Source organism: Plodia interpunctella, chromosome 4 (assembly GCF_027563975.2).
Source record: "Plodia interpunctella isolate USDA-ARS_2022_Savannah chromosome 4, ilPloInte3.2, whole genome shotgun sequence".
Lineage (NCBI taxonomy): Eukaryota > Metazoa > Arthropoda > Insecta > Lepidoptera > Pyralidae > Plodia > Plodia interpunctella.
This window is the reverse complement of record NC_071297.1, coordinates 11,147,481-11,172,516: the sequence shown is the minus strand read 5'-3', so window position 1 is coordinate 11,172,516 and position 25,036 is coordinate 11,147,481. Positions and strand designations below refer to the sequence as shown.

General features: G+C 35.4%; 1 protein-coding gene across 1 annotated transcript in view; it reads left to right on the top strand.

The window, feature by feature from the left end:
• The first annotated feature begins 8,508 nt into the window (after positions 1-8,508).
• Ten-m (Tenascin major) overlaps positions 8,509-25,036 on the top strand; it is a 627,474-nt gene continuing 610,946 nt past the window's right edge. The window contains exon 1 of the mRNA XM_053744007.1: positions 8,509-8,540. The gene's annotated coding sequence lies outside the window, so the exon portion shown is untranslated. The remainder of the gene's footprint in view (positions 8,541-25,036) is intronic.

Sequence of the window (25,036 nt, the reverse complement as noted above, 5' to 3'; positions counted from 1 at the left end):
GTATTATAAAACGGTGATGGCCCAGTGGTTAATACCATAGATAATATAAATTATTTTTCTTTTATCTATGGTTAAGACCTTCACCCTGTGATTAAAGCTCACAGGTTCGAAACCTACACGTGCCACATGTGTTTGTATACAAATCTGACTAATATAAAGTAGTTTTCATAGACCGTCATTTGCTTCCTTTGAGGGAAAACATCGCGAGGAAACCTGAGCATTGACTGCACGGTTTAGTTCATTACTGTGTATCCGACTACTTTCTACCAGACGATGGCGGTAGGTAGTCGTAAACGTAATGTCAGATTGTCTCTGTCAATGTCTATCATAAAGTAACAAACATACTTTAGCTTACAATAAACATACTTTATGAATAGAGGGGTTTATTTCCAGAGACGCTGTCACTGAGGCCTCACCTAGCAGCATCTAGCTCACTTCAATCTTTCAGACGCTATTCAGATTAATACCTGTAAGCTATCGTGCTGTCCTGACAATTTATGTGCTGCAAACCGATTAGCGATCTCAGTATATATAGCTATCTATTAACATCAGTTTTGGAGTGAGTTGCATTGAGTCAATTTTGACGTTAAGTTTAACCTGCGTGCCGCCGCCGATAAGACAGTATGGTAAAATGCAAAGTATTGCGTTGTTTTGTGCAGGTCAAAGTTAAAGCAAGAATAGACTGGTAAAGTAAATGTTTGATTAAACAAAAAGGTTTTTCTTAAAAAGAAAAAACAAAATCTCTTACATTATTATTATTATTTTCTAAAGGAACCTGACGCGCGTCCTGCTTGACGCGTCAGGCAGCAGACGTTAAGACGCAAGAAGGGTACTGTTATGTGTATCAAACCTCACTATATACTCTATGGCATAATGTCCGCTACTTCTGATTCTTATCTCGTCCATATCTCGAATACACACTGAAGCCAATACCTGTAAATTGTATTATTTACCACCTGAACCTACCGATACCGCTCTACAATCTAGCCAATTGTAACAGGTTCCTTTAGAAAATAATATTATTAATAAATTCTTTATTCAGAATCACACATTCTACCCTATTGTTAACCCTATTAGATTTAAACTTACTCACTTTGTTCCTAAATAACGGTCGAACACTGGATTCCAAAATATAGCCCTGTAAGTTTGGAAATCAGGGTTTGAAAAATAATTTTACTACCTTAAATATTGTACAGATTCTTTAAGTAAATAAAGATTTTATTATTATTATTATTTTCTAAAGGAACCCTTCTTGCGTTTTGGTGCTGCCTGACGCGTCAGGCAGGGAGCCGGCCGGGCGTAAAAATAGTGATAAGATATCACTACACACAACAAAGTTATAGATTTATTTTTTACGTTGAAAATGCATATCACGCATCGCATCTGTCATTCCCTAGCTTATATAGCCTGCTCCCTTGATTGACTATTCTGTGTTTTACTTGCGTTCCCAGCATAGATAAATCTTTCATCTATGGCTTCCAGACTGGCATGAATGAATATCCTTAAATATTACAAAAAGAACTGGGTCTCGTATCTGTCTGTATGAACGCGATAAACTCAAAAGCTGCCGGACAGATTTTTGTAAACTTTTCATTAATAGATAATTTGATTCCTGTGGAAGGTGTATGATTTATTATAGTTTAGTTTGAGTGAAGCCGGAATGGGCCTCTAGTAAATATAAGAAACCCTAAAGCCTTGATAAACGCTAACCTCCTGTCGGAGCTCAGCGGGAGACCAATTACTAACTGTTCGAAGCCTGTGGTGGACACTAGTATCAAGTACTTGTATCATTTGTTTGACAAGGCTATAAAACGTTATGTACGTGCTAGGGTGATATTCGTGGGTTGACAGCCTATATAATGGGAAAAGATTAAATAAACAGCTTGCTTTATAATTCGGTTTGTTTAGGTCACTGTGCAACTAGTAAACTTGACTAAATAACGACTCTGGAAATAAAGTAATAGTTTTTTCAGATCGGGCGTTTTCTATGTTAAAATAAGAAATAATTTCAGCCTTTATATCCGCCAAGGATGTATGTACATTTATATTATTTACTAGATGTTGCCCGGGGCTTCGCTCCCGTGCGAATTTTGATATAAAATATAGCAATCTTGGAGAATGTACTTCACGACTGTTTTTTTTTTAAATAAAGAGTTTTTTTAAAATTAAACATTTATAAAATTAACATTGTACCAGTACTTTACTTATTTATAAAATATGATAATTAAATTGATTACTGTGTATGGTACAATTTAATAAACACTAATGACAGCCCGCGACGGCGTTCAAAACGCTCGTGAAATTCACCCTAATGGTGAAAGATGTTCTGAAATCGGTTCGGTAGTTTCGGAGATTAACACCCGCCTCAAATGTATAAACTCACAATCAATCAATCAATCAATCAATCAATCAATCAATCAATCAAATCAATCAAATCATTTATTCATATAACAATTTAACAATTGTGTTTGAATACAAATAGAATACAAAATAAAAATTACAAAAAAAAAATATACAATTAAACTTAAAATATCTAACAAAACTTCGATATATGCAATAATTTTTTTTATTTGTTGAAGAAATCCTCTATGTCGTAAATGTTTTTGGCAAGTAACATATTTTTCAGTTTGATTTTAAATAAATTAAAACTGATATTTCCTCTAAATTCAACTGGCAGTCTATTAAATAATCACACAAAGTCACATCACAAACGCTTACCTCTTTATAATAGATAACATTATTGGATGCAGCTCGTGGAGTTACGTAGATTATAATTCACTATGAATCGAATAGGAAATTCAAACGCCGAGGACCAAAAATTAAAAAAAAAAATCCATGGTATACTTTTTAGTTACTCCAAAAAGGATTTTTACAATTTCAGACCTAATATGAACTGAATCGAAGCTCAGTGGAGGACCAATCACGCCCGTTATAGTAACCCCCGCTGTTAACCTCTAACGTTAAAGAGGATAATTTGGTGTTTATTGTATCTTTCCACCCTTTACCGATTTGATAAATTGATGTGTTCTTCATGTTGAACATTTATTTCGTTCTTGTAAGTCTATTGGGTGGGTAATCTGACTAATAATATCTTTCCTGAGGCATTCAACGCGAACAAATCTTACAAGAATTTTATTGCTTAGATTGCGTTTTAATTAATATCCATGAACATGATAATAGCTTTACCCGCAGTGTCACTCGCGGCGTCGCCCGCGTGTATTTCTCAGCGGAAGCGGAATAGACAGGATTTTCATACAAACTTTCACCCCCGTAACAGTCGATAGTGGGTAGATATTTTTTTTAAATAAAGAGTAAGTAGCCTACGTTTGAGCAAATCAAATTTCATCAAATCATTCCAGCGGTGAAAGCGGAACAGACAGACAGACTTTCGAATTTATAGTATTAGTATGGATTTTAATCAATTACGTCCCGTTAAGCATAAATCACGTTTAAAATAAATCTCCAAATGAAGGGTTAACAAGCGAGACTAAAAAATCCTTTCAGACTCTTTACGGAGTCTGTCTCGCGCCGACTCATTGTTAGACCTTCAGTAGACAGGGTTTTTATCCTGTCTCCGTTCGACGGCTGCCCGTTTCCGCGTGGTCCAAGTCATAGACTGTTCGAATTATTTTATTATAATAAAACAAGCGGATTGCACTCCGGGAGTGCCGGCAGAAGTGAAAACTTGAATATTAACGTTGTGCATTTTTCACGTCTTACGAATTTTCGATCTGTGTGCAGTGCGACTTTGCTATTTACATTTCATCATCGAGACGATTCGCAGTGAGACGCAGCTAACCAATCACAGTATGTCATTGTGGCGCGACGATAACCACACCGCAATGTGATTGGTTCGCTGCGTCTCACTTCGAATCGATTCGATAGTGAGAAGTGAAATGCAAAATCGCACTTCGCCATCAGATCACGTGTTCTAACGCGAATTTAACATTTTTACCATCACAAAAAGTGCAAACCGTCGCTAAAGAATTTCTCACTTCAAAAAATTTAACCAGCTTATTGATTTTATTTCACTGCTTCGACTGTTAGAAATAATAAAATCACCTTTTTTTTTAATGTACTTATGATACCTATAACTAATAAGTCCACCAGTAGTATACTACAATATATCTAATCATTGCATTAGTCCTTTTCGACGCGACGCATCGATAAACGATAATTTTATGGTACCGTATTAATTAGGTTGTACTCGTAAGTACAAATCATATATAGCTATTACATCTACTACAAATAGATCTTTCGTATAATATATTATTTGAATAAGCAAATGAGTATTTTTAAAACGCTATATGGTGTCCCTTACACTCCAACCCTTTGACTAGAACGTGATCTTTGAATAGCAAGAACGCTCTGAATACCCGCCAGGGTGCAATTGGACCGATCGCTAAGCCAATGCGGACACGGATCCGATATGCTATTTTTTTCTTCTTTTACTTTTTTTTTACATTCAGCCAGTGCTGCGTGGATTTTCAACATTATTCTCCGTTAGTTTTTATTTAATTTGTTTTTTTTTTTTTTAGAAAACTGAATAATGGTCACCTTTTTGTTTCATATCTGAGAACTGCAGACATCAGTTACGAGTTATATTGCCGCATTTTTAATTTTAGCATTACACAATTCTTTTGCTGGTGAGTTATATATTTTTTAAATTACATTCATACAACATAAACTGAATGGTTACTGATCAAATGAAGTATAATAAAAATACTTTTGATGAACGACCTGGCAATCATATGTTTCCTGTTCGTTTTTGTGGGAATTTCGATATATAGTGCTCATCGATCTATGGATCAATTCATGTCTCAGTTTAGTTATATATTATATTATAATATTTTAAACAATGTCTTTAGTTTGAAAAGTTTTTAGCTATTATAAAATGATATAAGAAGTGTTAAAGCAAGTGTTAATTTTTTTTATATCGTTTAATTTTTTTAGAACATCGTACCAAGTATGTACGACGTTCTAAAAATACGTTGGTGGCCTCTGCCTTCCTCTGCCTCCCTGAGTCCCTATACGAGACGACCTTTGTCTTTTCTTTCAATTGATCCATGAATGTAAAAAAAGAAGTAAGTGTTTTATATAAATGCCATTTTTGACACAAGCTTTTATTGTTCAATTTGTGACAAAAAAAAAATCCGTGCAAAGAACCGGTGTGCCCTCACCTGGAGCCGTTCTGGAGTACACCATCCGATCTTGCTTATAATAAAAATTCATTGTCATCAAAACTAAACGTGTGTACAAAATTTCACTCAATCGGATCATGATATCTGCTTCAAAACTGAGTTGCAAGTTGCAAAATTCCACCCTAATATAAATAGGGACGTATATAGTTACTTTGTATGTTAAATAAAAGCTTGTAAAAATAGAGTACTTAAGACGCAACGGGCTTAAAATCTGCTTATGTAATGAAATAAGTAAATAAATATATTAGAACAAATCACACAGATTGAGCTAGCCCCAAAGTAAGTTCGAGACTTGTGTTATGGGATATTTTAACTCAATGATACTCAGTCAAATTATAACTTCAGATATATTAACTCAATGACAATCAGAAAAAGATCATTTTCGAACCCGGGACCTCTCGGTTCAGTGGCAAGAACTTTGCCACCGAGGTCGTCAATTCGCTCTCCTAACCACTATAAGTAGTGTACACGTGAACTACGTTTACATTAATAAGACCTGACGCTCACAGGTATTAGAAGAGTGAGTCGGAAATCAATTATCAGGTGCAGGTACGGTCAGAAAAAGATGTTAAACTTCTTTCTTTACTCATTTAGAAGACAACATAAAAAATCCTTAAATAAATAATCAAATATATTAGGACAAATCACACAGATAGAGCTAGACCCAAAGTAAGTTCGCGACTTGTGTTATGGGATGCTAACTCAATGATACTATATTTTATAACAAATACATATATAGATAAACATCCAAGACCCGGGCCAATCAGAAAAAGATCATTTTCAATCATGACCCTACCGGGGATCGAACCCGGGACCTCTCGGTTAGGCAAGCACTTTCCCACTGCGCCACTGAGGTCGTCAAAACGCCTTCCTATTATACAATAAAAAAAACTACATTTTGAAGTAAGTACAGACTGTGTATTGGTTCTATAAACGTCAAGATAACTAACTATTTTAGACAAATTATCACGTGTTTTTTTGCTAGACTGTTAGACTTTCTTTTGTATGATATTTTTGTAGATTTTGCTTTTGTTGTCATATTCATACTAAAGATATTTGATGATATTCATAGGGTTGAGCGCTTCCATTTATTATTTTTATCAATTTATTTATTCAGAAACAATAAAAAGTTCAATTGTTTGTTTATTTTTTAGAATTTTCAGCATCAAAATTTTGTTCACTTACTGTAATTCTGTCTCATGGTTATTCCGGCAGGCGTCGGAGCTTTTGATCCTCCACTTCGTACGTACCTCAAAAGGTAAAAACGGAGCCCTTATAGGATCACTTCGTGGTCCGTCTGTCTGTCTAGAACAGAAGAAGAAACAGAAGTTTAATTGGGACAGTCATATTCATAGGTACATAACGATTTATCCTAAAACTAGAAAAGGTCCTGCGTTTGATTGAGCTGTGAATAAACATTTAAAATAAGTTTGTAAAATATGAATAAATAGTAAGTTAAGTAGATATCATTTTATATCCACTTTATTTCTTACATTTATCATTAAAGGCGAACTCAATTCGTTAGTATGGTTTACAGGAAAAAAAATTACTTGAAAAACTAACATCTTTGTGATTACACGTATGAATTAACTGAAAATGAAATCAGATAAATTATAGTTAGTGTGAAATCATTTAACACTTCCGTGTAGGCTCGTCGAGGCACAAAAGAAGTATTGTTACGACTGCTATAGCAGTCGGTATTGTTAAGTATTGAAACGTTTTTTGCTGCCTCTACCTGAGACGTGACATGCACGGCGACGGCGCATGAATCACAGGTGCGTCTCACATATAGAGAACTACGATTTATGTGGTCGCGATGTGCTGATGTATTAAAAAAGAAATTGCTTAACAGCTGTGCGAATGTGGGAAAGAATCTTTGAAAGGTCTCCGAAATACTAGTACAGAAAATGCTATAGTGCGAGTTTTTGGCGCTACGCTTTTTCTTCTTTCTCACTCTAATCTCGATCCACAGGCGTTTTATCCATTACACCACCGCGGCTTCAAACACAGATAACATAAACGCTAAATCCACCTGGTGTGATTAGCCAGTTAGTCACACGCAACACTCGTGAGACACATTTTTAACGCGATCTGAGGGCTTAGTGCGGGAATCGATTCGATCGTGAGAAGTGAAATGCAAACCACTAAGCCCTCTGTTCGATTTAAATTTTATATTTTTTTGTTTTTTTAATATCAGCAAGCGGTAAAAAAGCCCCAAAAGTCTTCTCTTTGTCAGTCTAGTAAATATAAACTGCAAAATTGTGTACAGTTTTCAAGAAAAATTTCAAAGCATTGTTGGCCAAAAATAAAACAGGGCGCATTATTACAAAAGCGTGTCGCGCCATCTCACGGCAAGGCACAGGTGCAACATGTAATATGTCAGCCAGCCCGTATGTACTCCAACCCCCATTTTATGCCGATTCTCAACACTGCATTCATATTTCTGTATGTGTTGTGTTGTCTTTTATTGTAAGAACAGAAATATGTAACCGATTTTTTCAGAAAGAAAATTTTAATTTGACACAAATTTAATAAAGTGTGCGACTTTGTATTCAAATCATAATGGAAAAATGGTGCGTTGCGATTTTTTAAAGAATCTATATTAAGCATTTAGCCTATAGTCAAATACATATTGCATACTTAAAGCCATAATGTTATGCCTGTAATTTACCATGGAGTTTGGAGTTTAGCGTGGGACTTGCCACGATCCTGACAAATCATATCCGTGCTGTGAGTAATCAAAACGGGAACAAGCGAAGATGACAGAAAGAAAGAGTGAAAACAACTCGACAGTGGCGCGAACACTGTCACAGAAACGATACTCATTGCGTAACGGAAGCTCGATCGAATTGAAAAGTACCACTAGTGTTAGGTATAAATCGCTAAAAGCAGCGCATATGGAAGTGACTGCATTGAAATGAAGTGCGCGCCTGAATCCCGCTTTCGAATCCCCAACCTTATTTAGAAAGAAATTCTTCGTATGTGCAAGCTCATTACGGCTTCCATTTCTTTGAATACACGAGGTTCATTAACGGGAATACGGGGCACAGGAATTTTTCATTAGGAATTATATTGAATTCGCAAGGTGTCGGTCCGCATTGAAACTTAAATTAGATTTCTTGAAACGTGTGTTTTTATTCCGTTAGTAATTAAGAAATATGCTTTAGGTGTTTCGTTTGTGGAATTCTCTTCAGAATTTATTATTTTGATTGAGTTTTGATTGGAGATTATAGATTTTTTTTCGATCGAAAAACTATATAAATCTCGGAATAATTACAATATATATTTTTCTTTTCTTTCCAGATTCCAGTATTAAGTCTCATCAGTCAACAGTAAAAGGTAAGTTTATCATAATTTTTCAATTAACAGTAACCGTTAATGTAAAAATTAAAATTAAAAATTCTTTAATCAATTTGGGATAATATACATCACATATTGACATCAAAAAAGTACTTAAAGCAAATCTGGAGACGTCTTCTAAAGTGCAGGACACGGACTGGACTTTATGTCAATCATAAGTTGATCGAATGAACTACGAATATGTTGCCTACGTATGCCATCCGTATAATTAATATTAAATAATGGCACGCCTTTTAATATGCTTGAAAGCAATTTTCTTAATTTCTCGAATACGTACCTTTTAAGTCTGACAATGTGGCGCTTCTCAAGATTTATCTCCTAATCAACGTTTAATCAAGGAAGGCATATTACTCGAATTAATTCAAAATTAACATCGTTATAGAGGTCGTTGGACGAACAATAAACAGCTGGAATTGGCTTTTGAAAATTATTTAACGGGCGTATCGTAATTTGAGGGAAAGTGCGTCGTAAGTTATGGGTTAAGTGGCGGCAATAACGCTACGGAAAATGTTTTATCTAAATACCCGCGTTCCCCTATGAGCTACCTCTCTGCACTGCTATTATTGTAGCTATTTGAAAATGTTAATTAAATTTTGTTTAATTTGTAATTATTTATTTTTTGTGATGGGACAATTGTTATGTAAATATTTGTTCCTTTATTGTGTCCATCGGTCTCGCGATACAAGCTTAGTGCATAGTGTGGACCGTTGAGTGTTGTCCATTTCATTTTGTCTTTTAAGCAAGAAAGACGCGTTCAACTGTTTTTACAAAATCTAAAATAACTTGTAATAAATTCTTATAGATATAATAAAACAAAGTTCTCTGTTGTGTCTGTCTCTTCTACTATTACCTATATACTACATAGTGTGAAAGGTTTAGGTATGTATATAATTTACTATGCTTTTACTCGAAATTACTTAGTGAAGCCGAGACGGCCGCTCGCTATAATAAAAATAATATGATTTTGGAAAAAAGTCTGTGCTCCTCTTGTTTAATGTATGGTTTGATTGGGTTCTCGTCTCGTCTCTCGTGCAGTCTTAAGCTAAAACTTATGAGTAAAAGAATAGTTTAGGAGTTAATAGAGTCTCAACATATATATATAGCTATTTTTTCGCAACAGTCCGTTAGCGTTTAGCGTTATTTCCAGCAATCCAACCATTAATAATTGTACATTTCTCACAAGTATAAAAACCTCGTTACAACAGCAATTCCAAGACAATTACCGCAGACTGGTATGAAGCTTTCAATCGTTTGTCACCATTCCATCCCTGAAATCTTAAAACTGCACATTAAACGCCTAACAACTGCGTTTTCAGTCACCGTCCTACCGTATTGCGCCATTTCAAAACCGCTCTTGTTATCATCAGCTTAAAGTTTACAACGTCCGCATTTAGTTTTGGTTTTGCTATTCGCCATTATGATCTCGACTGAAAATAGCTTTTAAAAGCAGCTTCTACTGTTTGCAGTACTAATTAATCTTTTCCCCTGGGAAAGCCCTCTAAACCAATTACACGCTGGACGAAAACTCCTGTTTTTCGTCGACTCTGCTAAATTGCTTTAAAGGCCTTTGAAGTGTAAAACGCTTATTAAATTGCTAGGCGCAAAAGGGAAATATTGTGAGTATGTTGCACATTCGTTTGTAAACGCGTGAGTAGATTGTAAATTGGATCTTTGGTGATTCTAAAGCAGATAATATACTTCGGAATTTGCAGATTGGATTATTTTCGATGATGAAAAATCTAATAAATTGTACTTGTGTGTATTTTGTAATAGCACAGGGATGATTATTTTACTCGGTATTTTTATAAATGTAATAGATGTAGAATCGTTTTGCAGTAGCATTATTGAAGAGAGTTGACGTCAGACGGTCGCAAAATCACAGCCCATTTCCTCAGAATCTTGCTTTTTACGCTGACCTAGGGCTAGGCAATGTTGAGAGAGAGAGAGAGAGAGACAGAGAGATTTAGTCTTTATGTAGTCTTCTCTTTTAATAGCTATTATATCGTGATACTATATATATGCCGAAATAGTTTTATTACTGAAAATTATTATTATCACAATTGGTCTTATGGCATGGGTCTTCACTAGGGACAGTTGTCCGACTTTAAAAATAGTTGGAATGTGTTCCAACTATTTTTAAAGTCCCTAGTAAAGACCCATGCTCCAACTAGTTGGACGGAGCAGTTGGATTATAGGTCCGGACTGAGAATGCAGACCGGGGTATAGCCTTAATTCTTCTAGAACAAAGTTTGTTTTTAACACAAAACTTTTTTACTTCAAAACCAGAAGTTGATTGGTTTTGATAATAATACTTTATTTTTGTTTTTATAGCCTGGATACAAATTTTTGTATCATAAAACCGACAGTTTTGAACATAGTTTAAAACTACTGTACTTTTATTATTCATACGAAATAACTTCCTGCTCTATAACGTTTTTCATCTCTTCACTCAATTAAAATGAAATGTACCAAAATCCTCAAAATCAAATCGAACTTTTCGGGTGTAAATTTCCAAAATGGCTGAATCTTTATCAAGTATAAAATTAATTTCACGCTTTACAACAAGATAGTTTATCACGATCAAAGATCAGATGCGCATAAAATAAGTGATGATATTTTAAAAGTTTTGTGTGTTCAAATATTTTAGACGAACTTTTTCCTTTCGATTTTGAAGAAATTTTGGGATCTAATTACTTCTATCGATCAACAGCATCGATGGTGGTTGAGTGGTCAAGACTGCCGCCTGCGTGATAGAAAGATCCGAGGGCGAAGTGCGGGTTTGCATTTCACATCTCAGAAACGCAGCGAACCAATAACAATGTGATTGGTTAGCTGCGTCTCACTGTGAATAAACTAGATGGTCAGATGTAAAACTTAAAGTTGTACTACGCACACCACATTGTATAATTTAAACTAATGTTTTTACAAATTAATATTCATTATCTTCTCCATTATAGATTCAATACAATAATTACTTGTGTAGTAATCACAGACCCCCGTTTGCTTGCGATAAGGAAACCGGCACACTGGTTTATCATTTAGTTCACTAATAGAACTCAATCTCACACCAGAGTTAGCAATAGCACACTCTATAAGAAGAAACCACGCTAAGTGAAAGCTATCTATCACGAAATTTTGGCAAAATGAAATCAATAAATAAGATTTACACCACCAAAGCTAATTCTAAGCAGACCTCCACCGCATTCGTACCCGATAGCTTCGTAACACGTGCTCCCAAATTTACTATATCTAATACAATAACTTGACGACGATCACTGAATTCGAAATATGATTGCAAATAGAAATGTCAACTCCCTGCGGTTCTTACACTACAGTCCAAATATAGTGTTATAATTTTTAGGGTCCATATTTGTTGTTAAGCATGTAAGTTTATTTATTCCATTGTAATTATTTAACGCCATATCAGATAACCATGTGTGATATATTATCAGTTTTCTTACGCCTCGCGTCAAATCGGCTATGTGACGTCGGCAGCTACAGTGGACACATACACACCTAGTGAAATCGTAACTAAAGAAAAAAGTTTGTAAGATAGAGTAAACCATTGTGAAAAAACTTCATATTGAATAATACACTTTTCGTAATGATATTTTCCGTTACCATAAGCAAAAATTACATGGCACTACAAACGTACAGGAGAATATTTAAAATTGGTATAGAACGAAAATTTCAAATTCGATTTTGCACTTAAAATCAGAACAAAAAGGTTATGCACAGCAAGATTCTTCAACGTTCTTTAAACTTCTATAACATGTATCTTATTTATTTCTGTGACGAACGTGTTAAATTCAGGAAAGTTATGTACGGGAGATATGCGAGATTCTGCGTTCTTTAAACTTCTATAACATGTATATTATTTATATTTCTATGACGGGAACCCACTGGGGGTCTAAATTATGTATTTTATCGTCTCCGTTCCAATTTCATAACCGAAGAATGGTTGGGATGAGCGTTGTATGTCCTATTGAATTTTGTAATACATACAAATGTGTTGATAGTCCGTTTGTGGATTTAGGGTTTTATATTAATGGCGTATTTTTAAATTGGATATTTCTCTTCTTTTTTCCGATATATTTTTCTTGTATTTAGTATAACTGTTACTAGTCTTGTATTTAGTAACATTCTACTTGGGGAAAAAATACATTTTTTGTATGTATGCTTGTAACGCGATTACTTTCAAACCGTTAGTCCGATTTTCATGAAATTGTATGTAGGATATGCCAATAGAATTTTTAAGTTCGTGGGGTATCAAAATCGGTTCAGTCGGTTTTGAAATATTCACAATTTTGTAAAAATGTATTGTGTCCGCGAAGTCTTAAGTTCGCGGTGAGCAACTAGTAATAATTGTGATGTCAGTATTTTTTAGCAATCGAACATGTTTGTCATTATGTCACGTTTATGAGTAATCAGAACATATTATGTAAAATTGGATACCTAATGATTACTGAAATTACTTAATGCGGCTTAATTATAAAGGAATCTCAATAACTCCGTATCAAAAACGGTAAATACGTAGTTACGTAAATTAACAAGCACGCAAGTGAATTCACCCGCGTGAATATTGTTATTTACCGCTTTTTATACGGAGTACGTAACTCGTAGTAATGCGCAAACAATTTGCAATTAATATATTTATAAGAAGATAGAAGAGAGAAAGAAGAAGAGAAGAGAGGTATGCTCGGCAGTGGGCACAAAAAGGCTGAAATGATGATATCGAAAGGTTTAAAAAAAAACAGATTCTGAGTTTTGAACCTCAATGGCGGCGGAAGGAATCGAAAAAATGCTCAAATGCAAAATATATCTTCATTCAAAGTAAAATCTGACACCAAAAAAGTACATACAATACACTTTTTTCATCCCCATTCCCATGCCCATTCAATCCAATGCCCATTCAAACAACATCTAGACTAGAACTGAATATACTTTTATATCTCCAAAATTAATACCAACTCTCAATATTCTGAACCAGACAGAGTCCCAACTCAGCCTCATCGGGTCCAAACAGTCGTATACCGGCGCAGCTGTTTAATTATCGCTATGACGACTCCTGTAGACAACTTGTAGTGCGCCTGTGTAGATGACAAGGCGACGTGCCACTGTTGGCGAGTAAACTCCGTCTTTCTCACGAGTTCTAACATGTAAACATTCTTAAAAGTATTTACACATTACAGTACATTTAATAAAACTGTAAATAGGCTGTCTGTAATTATGGGAGGTGTTTACCGGACTAACAGAAGCTAAAACCTTATACATTCTAAAGTAATACATTTATTAACCACGAAAGTCTATTTTAACATAGTAGTTGTTCGCCGCGAACTTGACCTCGCGAACACAATACATTTTTGTTGATGAGTTTTTACAAAATTGTGAATATTTCAAAAACGACTGAACCGATTTTGATGCCCCACGACCTTATAAATTCTATTGACAGATCCTATATATCTTTTAAATGTCATCAAAATCGGACAAACGGTTCGTAAGATATCGCGTTACAAACATACATACAAAAAATGTAATTTTACCCCAAGTAGAATGTTAGATATCGCTCGCTTCGTTCGCTCAGTTAATTATTTCCTCGTGATTTCTAAACTGACCGCCGTCACTGCGGCCCCACCCCACCGGCCCCTTGTCTGACCGCGATGTCTATAAATTCTGACACAATATTCGGTGTTCGTCGAATCCCTACCAACACGTGCTCCGTCATCTATATTTATTTAGTTCCATATTAAATTCCCCGACTTAATGGTGCATAATATTCATATGTTCCTCTTATTTTACAGGATTCCTTTAATTAAATCTGTTGGCAGTAATTAGTTACGGTTTAATGTGAGTGGTTGTTCGTTTTGCTCTATACAGCTTCGTCTCTAGTTTTTCCCTGAAATTTTACGATAGAGTAAATTCGTGAATTTTGAAGAACGAATTCGCTTCCCGCTGTATTTCTGTCCCTATGTATGCAAACATAGATCATTTAGCCTATACAAATATTTAAAACTACGCATGAGATTTTGATGCGGGGTTTTTTAATAAATAAAGTGATTCAAAAGGAAAGTATATGAATATAACATGGATAAACTAAACTGCACTAGTGTGAAGTCGGTTTGACGAATGAATGTCATACAAACCTTTGTTTTTTTTTATTAATGAAGTTGTATACCTAGTTGTTATTTTAGCATTCTTATTTTAGTAATTTTTCAAGGTTTAGTTTATTCAGATATGTTAGTAAACTAAATAAAATTTGTATGTGTTTGTTTGTTAAAAAAAATGCATGTACATACGTATCTATCTTAAGTCGTATAAAAAGAAAATTATGCGCTGAGGCAATAAAAATTCCAAAAAAATTCTTTGCCTGATGAAAATAACGTGGAACGAGGCCGGACATGGCTGGTGTAAAATTACAAGACGTACGATATCTTTAGGCCATTAATCATAATGACAGTTGAGTTTTCTTAACGGCGACAGTGGCGACCCCTGCGTTAAATCACGCGCTGAGACAGGAATTATCAAATAACTCAAGATAATAAAACATAACACAGTTTTTAATCGGACTTGAAATGAGATAAGTCGCTTTATATTGGTATATGTATTTTTATTACGCGTTCGTTAAAACAGTAACAAAACAATCGTATAGTAAGTATATACTTGCAAAATTTTGGTATGAAAATATTGTTACATATTTTCTCTATTTTTTTATTTGAAAACCATACTGGTGATCTCATCAATACAAGTTAATTGCCAATAGTTTTTACTACCAGCTTTAGCTATATTTCTACCCAATACAATATACACAATAACATAAAACAGGCGATCGTACACTAGACTAAATTTGATAAACATAATATAAGCGTTACCAAACTTATAAAATTGAAAGATTTTGAAACTATTGAAGCACTCACAATCGATAAAAAATCAATGTTGCTTTTTTATCACTTGTGTGTTTATTTATTGTTCAATAAACACAAAATCAAACAATAATTAATTCTCAATAAATAGAGTACAAAAACCCGATAAATATCTCCGTAACGTATCCTTTAACACCGAGACAAAACATTAATTTAGAATAATTAAAGGAACGATTACAGTTCTAAGTGTTTCAACCCTGGCTCGGCCGAAAATTGCTTCAGGGTTGTCTCGCGCAATAAACTTTGCTAAGGAATTTCATTAGTTTCCTTCAATAAATTAAGAGGTTATACTTATCGTGTGTTGGCCCTGAAATTACCTCGTACAAGTAATGAAGAAGCTCTGAAGAGTTTCTTGTATGGGAAATTAACGCGTTTTTAGCATTTAAATGAATTTATAGCGTCTTGTTGAAAAATACATGTTGCTCGTGAGGATTTAAAGTTTTAATTAGGAGTCTGTAACAATAGATAGTAATTTATTTACGTAAGACGTAATTTTTTGGATTTTACATATTAATGTATGTAATGTTGTAGGTCTAATTGACATCAATTTGTATATTTGTATATTTTTGGCAAATAAATGTTTCCTCTCTCTCTCTCTCTCTCTCTCTTTCTTTCTTTCACACTTGGAACTAGAACATATTCGATGAATTTCGCATCGTATAGGTTTTGTCTAAATTGACAGATGCCACACTTATTCTGTAAAATTACTGTAAAAATTAAGGGAAACATGTTATTGGCTTTATTATTGTTATATAAGACTGTAATTTTTGTTTTGTTTGTCATTTTTGTTTTGTTACGCTCTTGCTTTTCTAAATAAATAAAATAAAATAAAAATTATATAACTTAACATTTTACCTAGACGAAGAAAATATTGACAGCGTTATTTTCTGACATAAATTAAAATGAATAATATAAATACACACGAATAAAAATAAAAATTAAAATCAGTTAGTTAGCGAAAGACTAGACGACAGTTAAATCGAAATAGAGAAACAGACATTCGTATACGTGAACATTAAGGCAATGAGAAAATAAAAAAATCTGTCTTTAATAACAAACAGGGATTTCCCTCCTCAATAAAAACTGATTTGTTCATTGCGACAAAAAAGGCCCTCCAAAAATACTTGCCCATAACAGCAGACGGTGTCGCGGTATAACAGTTGTATTATGGCCCTCTTTATGAGGATATTACATTAGCTGGGACTATTTCTATTACACAGGCTGTTACACGAATCATCTTTTTTGTGTCGAAGATTTACGATATAGGTTTTTTTCCGAAATTTCCGATAACATAATATGCAGATTGTTTTAAAGCCTGGGTTGAAATCAAAAACCATATTTTCAACTCAAAATAAGCATTGAATAACAAATTATATTGTAATTTTATGTAATACAGTTCGATAGCCTATTTTTTAAGAATAAAATTGATATAAGGTTCAATGATAGTAATGAGTAAAAATTTTAATGACACGAGGAAAACCGGTTGTAATTTGATACCCCGCGCATGACCATAAGTCACAAAATTCAAAAATGGCGCCCGACCGTCGTGTGTTTAGAATGTTCCTCACATTGGAATTAGTAGTTACTACGAAGTACCTAACTTACTAAATCCATGTGTGAGGAAGATTAGGTCTGAGGCATGTTCGCACGTCATGTAACATTATAAAAACAAGTTTTTTACCAACCGATGTTTTAAATATTTTCTCCTGTATTTTATTTTTGTTTCAACACATAAATAACTAGCAATGAAATTAATATACAACAAAATTGAGACTGAAATTTCACAGTTCAATCAACGGAATAAAATCCCGAGTGTAGTTTCATAAAAATAAATTAATATTTTCAGCGATTCGTTAATAGATTCGTCTCGTCAAAATGAGACAGATTAATTTGGCGTTTGAATTTTGGGAATCTAAGCTTAATTAAAATTTCTACTTAACAATGATGTAAGAAATGCCGAGTAATGCAAAGGGGATAAGAATGACATCTTAAAGGGCTGTCACAATTCATAACAATATAGCGATTATGTAAATCGCCGCTCAGATCCAAACTTGACTTTGAGTACTTATCAGATTGCTATAATTATAATTTATTTCCATCAACCGTTCACTGACTTACGCACCAACAATTGATTGGTTAAAATAATATTCGTTCGAAAATTATCAAATACATGCATATACATCAAAATATGTAATGTTTTCTTATTTTTATCCATCAATTGCAAGTTCAGCTTGCAGGAAATTTAACAACTTATAATACAGTTTGTGATCACCTATTTCATATGTAATTTGTATAATAAAGTCAAATTCCCTAGTAATCATGTCATCAGATTTTATTTATATTTTGTGTGATATAATAATTATCTCTATTTTTTACATGTGCACAACATTATACAATCTGTGAAAACATACATAATTATTATAATTCATAATACTTGTATAGATAAATAATAAATGAATAAATATCAAATCACAATCACACAATTGAGCTAGCCCCAAAGTAAGTTCGAGACTTGTGTTATGGGATACTAACTCAACGATACTATATTTTATAACAAATACCTATATAGATAAACATCCAAGACCCGGGCCAATCAGAAAAAGATCATTTTCCATCATGACCCGACCGGGGATCGAACCCGGGACCTCTCGGTTCAGTGGCAAGAACCTTACCACTGCGCCACCAAGCTCGTCGTTGCATATACCAAAATAATATTAACTATTTACCTCTGTAGTTATAGTTATATGTTAACGATTGTGTAATGTTATTTTTAATTTAAATTCCTATTTTGAAAATCAGAAATATGCCAGTCGTTTCCATTTTTATTAATGTACACTAAATGTACAGTTCCCTTTTAACTTGGACCACAATTGAAAACTTTTGCAGAACAAACAGTAAATTTTGATGATGAGTCGTTTGAAGAATTAAAATATCTGCAACAAAGTAGGGTGCAATGTAAAGTTGGCGAAATGCGCCATTACCAAGATTGGCGATCGTGAAAAGTGGGCATTTTAACGCGGACCCCTTAAAAAGTTGCTAAATAAATTCTCTGTCAAATTTGTTTTTGACGGCTTGCATTTCTAATGAATCGGTGAGATGGATCAAAACCCATTTATAAAGTTCTTTTAATATCATCTGTTTCTTTGGATATTATACAAACATTTAAGTATGTTAGGCAAAGGGATGTCAATTCAGAATATATGATTTTGTCGTTTCGTATCAATGCTTTCATACTTGTATAATTCCAAACTATTTCTCTAATATTGTAAAGAAAAAAAGATTTGTATTTTGTTTTAATATGGTTTTCAAATTGTAAAGCCCATCAAGCGCGTTGCTCTGCGGCAAAGTGCCCAAAAGGCAGGCAGCATTGCCAATTTGCACTGCAATGAGCTTTGACTACCTACTACATATTATTATTATAGAATTATATAAAAAAGCTTTGTTTGACACGTTAATTGCCACCAACCAAGCTGACCACGACTGATGCCAACTACAGATGGCTCTCTTACTTAAAAACACAAAAGCGATATTTTAACACAAAATATATTTAATCCTTGTACAACCCACCTCTTAGAAAGTCAGACAAAGTACTTATTGTTTCGTGTTTTGTACAGTCAACTGCATTTCGAATATCAAATTACCCTGCACGAATCTTTCTTCTTCATAGATAGATTCCTCATGGCTGAGGGTCGTGGTCATTACGTGGAATTAAACACACATAACAACTTTTTTGACACTATTATTGGAGTGGTTTGCCATCGCCTTCTCCATTTCACACACAAATTAATTATAAACCACAGGTGTACAGGTTTCTCACTCACGATGTTTTCCTTCACTGGAATTCCTAATTACTTCGCATGAATCTCAATGGCGAGCTAATAGCGACGAGTTTGCAATGAATTTGGGTAGGTAGACAGAGCATGGACATTAACAAAAAAGAAAGTAATAGATTCAAAATGTGCTGTTGGCGGAGATTGGAGAGAATCAACTGAAAAGAAAGAATCAGCAACAAAGAGGTTCTTCTTCTATCAATTCCTTCCATTAACGTCCATGTTCAGTCAACCCAACCGAATTGGAGAAAAACTAAATATCTTGAAACACATTGAAAATATAAGAGGGAAAATGTTAGGACACTTGATACGACACGATGCTTTCTTCATATGTAATACAGAAGGAAAGGTGGAAGGAAGAAGGGGCCCAAGAAGACCAAGAGATAGTTATACTAAACAAATTAAAGAAAAAGTGTGTGTCGTGTCGTATCAAGAAGTCAAGGAGTTAGCTTTGGAGAGAGAACAATGGATGGAACTCCACCGACAAGAGCCTCGCTCTTAAATTACATGATATATTTTCATTTTTATATAATATTATTAGGAAAAAACATGTAAGAAACAATAATGGTAAGGCCTTCTGGCAAGATAGGGACCAACACTGTTCCGTCGGCATTTCTTCTCAGCAGTGGTCGTTCCGAAATGCCAGTAGTTTGTAGCTTGTGTGAGAAATAACAATTTAATATAAAAATTGACGTGAAGAAGTGCCTGTGAAGGTTTAATCAATTGAATTTGATAACGAATGCTGTTGACTGTACCAAGAGTTATCATTAAACAAATCAATTTAAAATAACTCCAATCAATCAAGGTTAAATTTGATCGTTGTCAAATTGATTCCGCTTTAGAAGTTAATGGGTTATGAACAATAAAAAGTTTTGAACTCTGATTGATATTAATTAATAGGCACTTAGCATGATCCATCAAGTGAAAAACTAGATTTTAAACGCAGTTTTTAAAAACTATAAGCTTTATGCTTATAGTTTTTAAAAAGTAATTCGTTAACACGTAATTTTACTATACAGGGTTTGAAGCGACAGTGCCCCAGTGGTTAATATGACCTTCCACCTGTAATCGAGAGGTCCCAGGTTCGAATCCTACTCGTGCCACATAATTTTTTATACCAATTTGACTCGTGTATATAGTAGGTTTATAGACCACCACTTGCTTCAGGTGAAGTCATCAAGTCACCAAAAACGACATTACAAGCTTACAAGTAACAACTGAATAGATTAATTGACGTGAATTTCTGTCCGTCCGTCCGTCCGTGCGACGTATATATTCGCACGGCGAGTGACGCCGTCTAATCTGCACAATTAATCCTGTGATTGCACTAAATGCCGCTTTGTGGAACAGAGGAGGTGTGCTTAGATACCAAGCTAGATGCAATTGGCACTACACTACTTGTTGGATATATTAAACTTTGGCGGATTCGGTATATATTACTGGTTTATCACAGCGATTAATAAAAGCACTCATACTAACCACACAATGTTCATGCATTCGCGTCGGCATATGGCTGAGTACGGCGATAGTGTGGAGCTGGCATGAGAATTGACGTTTTGTAGACTTTCTTTTAGATGGTAATTTAGGTTTTTGTCTGATCGCAAAAAGCAGGTTAGTGAAAAATAGAAGCACATATTTCCATAGGTAATGTAGATTATTATACTAATCATAACAATAATTCAGAATGTAATAGTTAAAATAAATGGAGTGAATTTATTGATACAAATATTTCCATTTGGAATCAACAATCAAATAGAATATGATAAGGAACATTATGCTTTAACAGATGATAGGCAACAATAGTATTCCCAATGTGGCTTGACGTCAGACAGGTGGCTTAATTTGGCTATGCTAATGCAACTTAAAATTTTATGGTTGATTTTTGGTTCCTTATTTTTATGCATACAATTTTATGTCATAATTTAACATGGCATACTTTTACTTATCATAATAATAGTTACGCACAATATTAATTTGGCATAATGGTTTACTCATAACAATTTGAACCATAACAGGGGAATGTTTGTTACGCACTGAGTGTGGGACTCCTGGGCCGCTAGTCGGCCCAGCCTACCCACTAAACCCCTGGGGCGTTTTCACGCTGCCGTTATGGGGGACGTCACGGGGTCGCTAGGCATTCGATCGCGATGCCCCCCGGCCGGCCTTTCGGCCCCGACCTGGGCGGGCAGCAAGCACAAGTGCTAACCACCCGCCCCTTACGCCACGCGAGCGTGGCGCGGACCATCAAGCCCACTCCGCACACCAGTCAGAAAGCTGACGTGGGGAGCGGGCATCACCGACGGCTGGTCCTGAAGGGACCAGCGGTCACAACACACATAGGACACACACAAAATCTTGGGTGCCACAGGGCACCCAAGTCTGCCTCTGTACGGGCGCAAGAGGTGATAGGCAGGTGACACCCACACATTGCACCCGATATAGAGGCAGCCACCCTTCGGCCGCAGAGGACAGGGGGATCGTCGAGAGACATACCGACTCTCCTCTTCCCCTGCGGCCCCACCGCACCGTGTTCAGCGCCACGGCCGCGCTGTGGTCGCGGAGGACAAACCCCCGCGACCCCACGTCTGGTCCCCTCTAGTTTCCACATCCAAAGGCTGGTGGCGGGTCACCAGCCAATGGCAGTACTACCGAGGGGACCGTCCACCAGGCCCAGAGCACCCACCAAAGTCTCTGGGCCTTGGGTTCCTCTTGGTTCACTGGGGTGGCTGGTTGTGTCAGACCAGCCCCCCCGGTTACTAAGCCCCACCTTCGCGACAAGATGGGAACCCGTCGGGGGGAACCCGTAACTAGCCTAACTCAACCTAAAAGTTAATTATGTCACATTTACCCGTATACCAAAAATCGATTATATTAGACCTATTATGCCAAAATATTATATGCCATAATCATTATGGCAAAGAACAATAGGACAAAATAGTTTATGTGATAAAATGTGGTACCTTGATTTTTTACAAATACCCTGGGCTTCAGGGCATCAAAGCCGAATGTAACCGGGAACATGCAAAGATAAGAGAGAGATATGCATTAGGAATCACACAGTGACGAAATAGCTTGGTCTCTGGAATGTTTTTCACTACGCCTATAAGGGAGGGCTATTAAACATGGGAATTGAGGCTACACGTAATGCGTAGATATGCTTGAGACATATTGAGCTGTACAAATATCCCCTATAGATTCTATGCATGACTTATATACGAATGTAACTTACATGTTGGAATTTACATTTATCATAAAGATAACTAGCGACCCGAACCGGCTTCTCACGAGGTCTATAAATTGTATACATAACAGTGAAAACTGCATCAAAAGCCGTGACGCGGACGAGAATTTGTTTCATAACATAGTATATTACATATAATGATTACAGTTTTATTTAAGTACTAGATGTTGCGCATGACAACACTCTTCAGCTAATCAACCATCTCTACACTGAAATTACGTAAATCCCTTGCTCTGTTTTGACGTGAAAGGCGGATAAACAAACACACTTTCATATATTTACTAGTAGTTCGCCGAGACTTAACCTCGCGAACAGAATACGTTTTTGATGAGTTTTTACAAAATTGTGAATATTTCAAAAATTACTTGATCGATTCGAGGCCTTTACAGGCACTCTTTCACGTCAAATTCTAAGTTAAATTATGTTTACCAAAGCTACAGTGTATATACATATATATATATATAGTCATCGCGAAGCTCAACCACAATAGAGGGAACCTCCCGACCAGATTTACGATTTTCTTCGATTTCTTGGCTAGCTAGATTTTAGATGTTTATTCTTTAATTCGGATCAATTATTCAATGCACGAGCCTGAGGGGAGCCAGGTGGTACAGTCGACTGCACATCAACCTATCCAAAGTCATTTCAAAATTTAATTATCCTCGCCGCATAAAAGCATACACAGGATTACTACATGACGATCATGATTCTTCGCGTTCCTGCTCAGTAAAAATCTACTCTATCGATGTACGAATCGTTATTTTAGTGAAATAAACTTATATAGGTTGTCCAAAAACTGTAAATATTTAGATTCGGAAGTATAAGTCTAGTAAATGCTTTGTTTATTTTATTTAAATATTTACCAACCCTATAAAAATAGGCAACAATTTTGGACGCTCATTAACAAGCTTTGCCTCCTCGCCGATTCCTCATATAGTATTAGTATAGCTTACTAGATGTTGCCCTGGGCTTCGCTCCCGTGAGAATTTTCAGATAATATATAGCCTATAGCAATCTTGGTTAATGCATCTTTCTAAAGTTGAAAGAATTTTTGAAATCGGTTAAGTAGTTTCGAAGATTACCCGCCTCAAACATACAAACTCACAAACGCTTACCTCTTTGTAATAATATGGATAGTGTAGATGTAACACTTGTATAACCTTTATGTGGTGGCAATAGTAATGATTGGGTAACTTGATGTGTTATAGACTGTACATTCAAACGTTAATGCGTACTTATCGCAACACACACTCAGAGTATCCCACGGGGCGCGTCATGTCTGTCTCGCGATTTACATAATCTGGATGCATTGATGTTCAGTTTAATGCAGCAGTGGATGGTGTAATGGTAAACATAGTGCACGTAATCTTTACTTGACTTGTATTGTAAAGATCTAGCTTGTTTGCTAGATATTGCTTGTTTTTACTCTAATAATTTCCTCTTAGCAAAATCGTTTTTAAAATAAAATTTTCTGTAGTTGAGTTGTTGCCTAGCGTTACTAATTAGTAATATGTAAGTTGTGTAATTTTGGTGATAATTTGTTATGTGTGTATCTTTTATATAGAAATAAATAGGTGACGGATATTCATTGCCTCAGCAAGTGAGTCTTGGCTTCCGGAAAAGGGTTACCATCTCGATAAACGTAAATCTAAAGCCGCACAGATCAGCGAACTTGGCCGGACATTTGGGTAAAAATGACACCCTGATATTACTGAGGGTTACGTGTCAGTACGTATGATTCTACTAGACTAGACTGATGGACATAGCCTTGACAGCTGATAGGTAATAATAACATTCCCGAGGAGGGTTGACATCAGGCAAACTGTCGATTGTAGAATATTAGTCGAATTTTCAAACGTTGATGATTTATTTTTTACACATCTGGGGGGTTTCTCGGCTTCACAAGGCGCAGTGCAACCGGTAGCACGAGAAGACTGATCCAAGAGTGAGATAATAATTCTCTTATTGTTAAAAATTTGTCCAGATTTTGTTCAGCGGTAGCTGTTAAAAATAAGTATGATGTAATTGTCTCTGATCCGAGAGGTCCCGGGTGCGATCCCCGGTCGGGTCATGATGGAAAATGATCTCTTTCTGATTGGCCCGGGTCTTGGATGTTTATCTATATATGTATATGTTATATAATAAAGTATCGTTGATTTAGTATCCCATGACACAAATCTAGAACTTACTTTGGGGCTAGCTCAATCTGTGTGATTCGTCGTAATATTTTTTTAAAAAGTGACTACTATATTTTTAATGGCAGATGGTCTAGTCTATCTACATGAAGTATTTCATCTGAGCATATTGATGTTTTATTAAAATAACCGCCGGTTAACGGAGCCATAGCACGACTATGATAATTCCCTACGGGCCGTCTCCAATCTTAGAGTAATTCAATCGAATACTATCGTATTTTATTCGAGTATTCGCGGTAGAGACCAGCCATAGTCCGACCATTCACTGTCTAGACTGAAACGAGTCTCG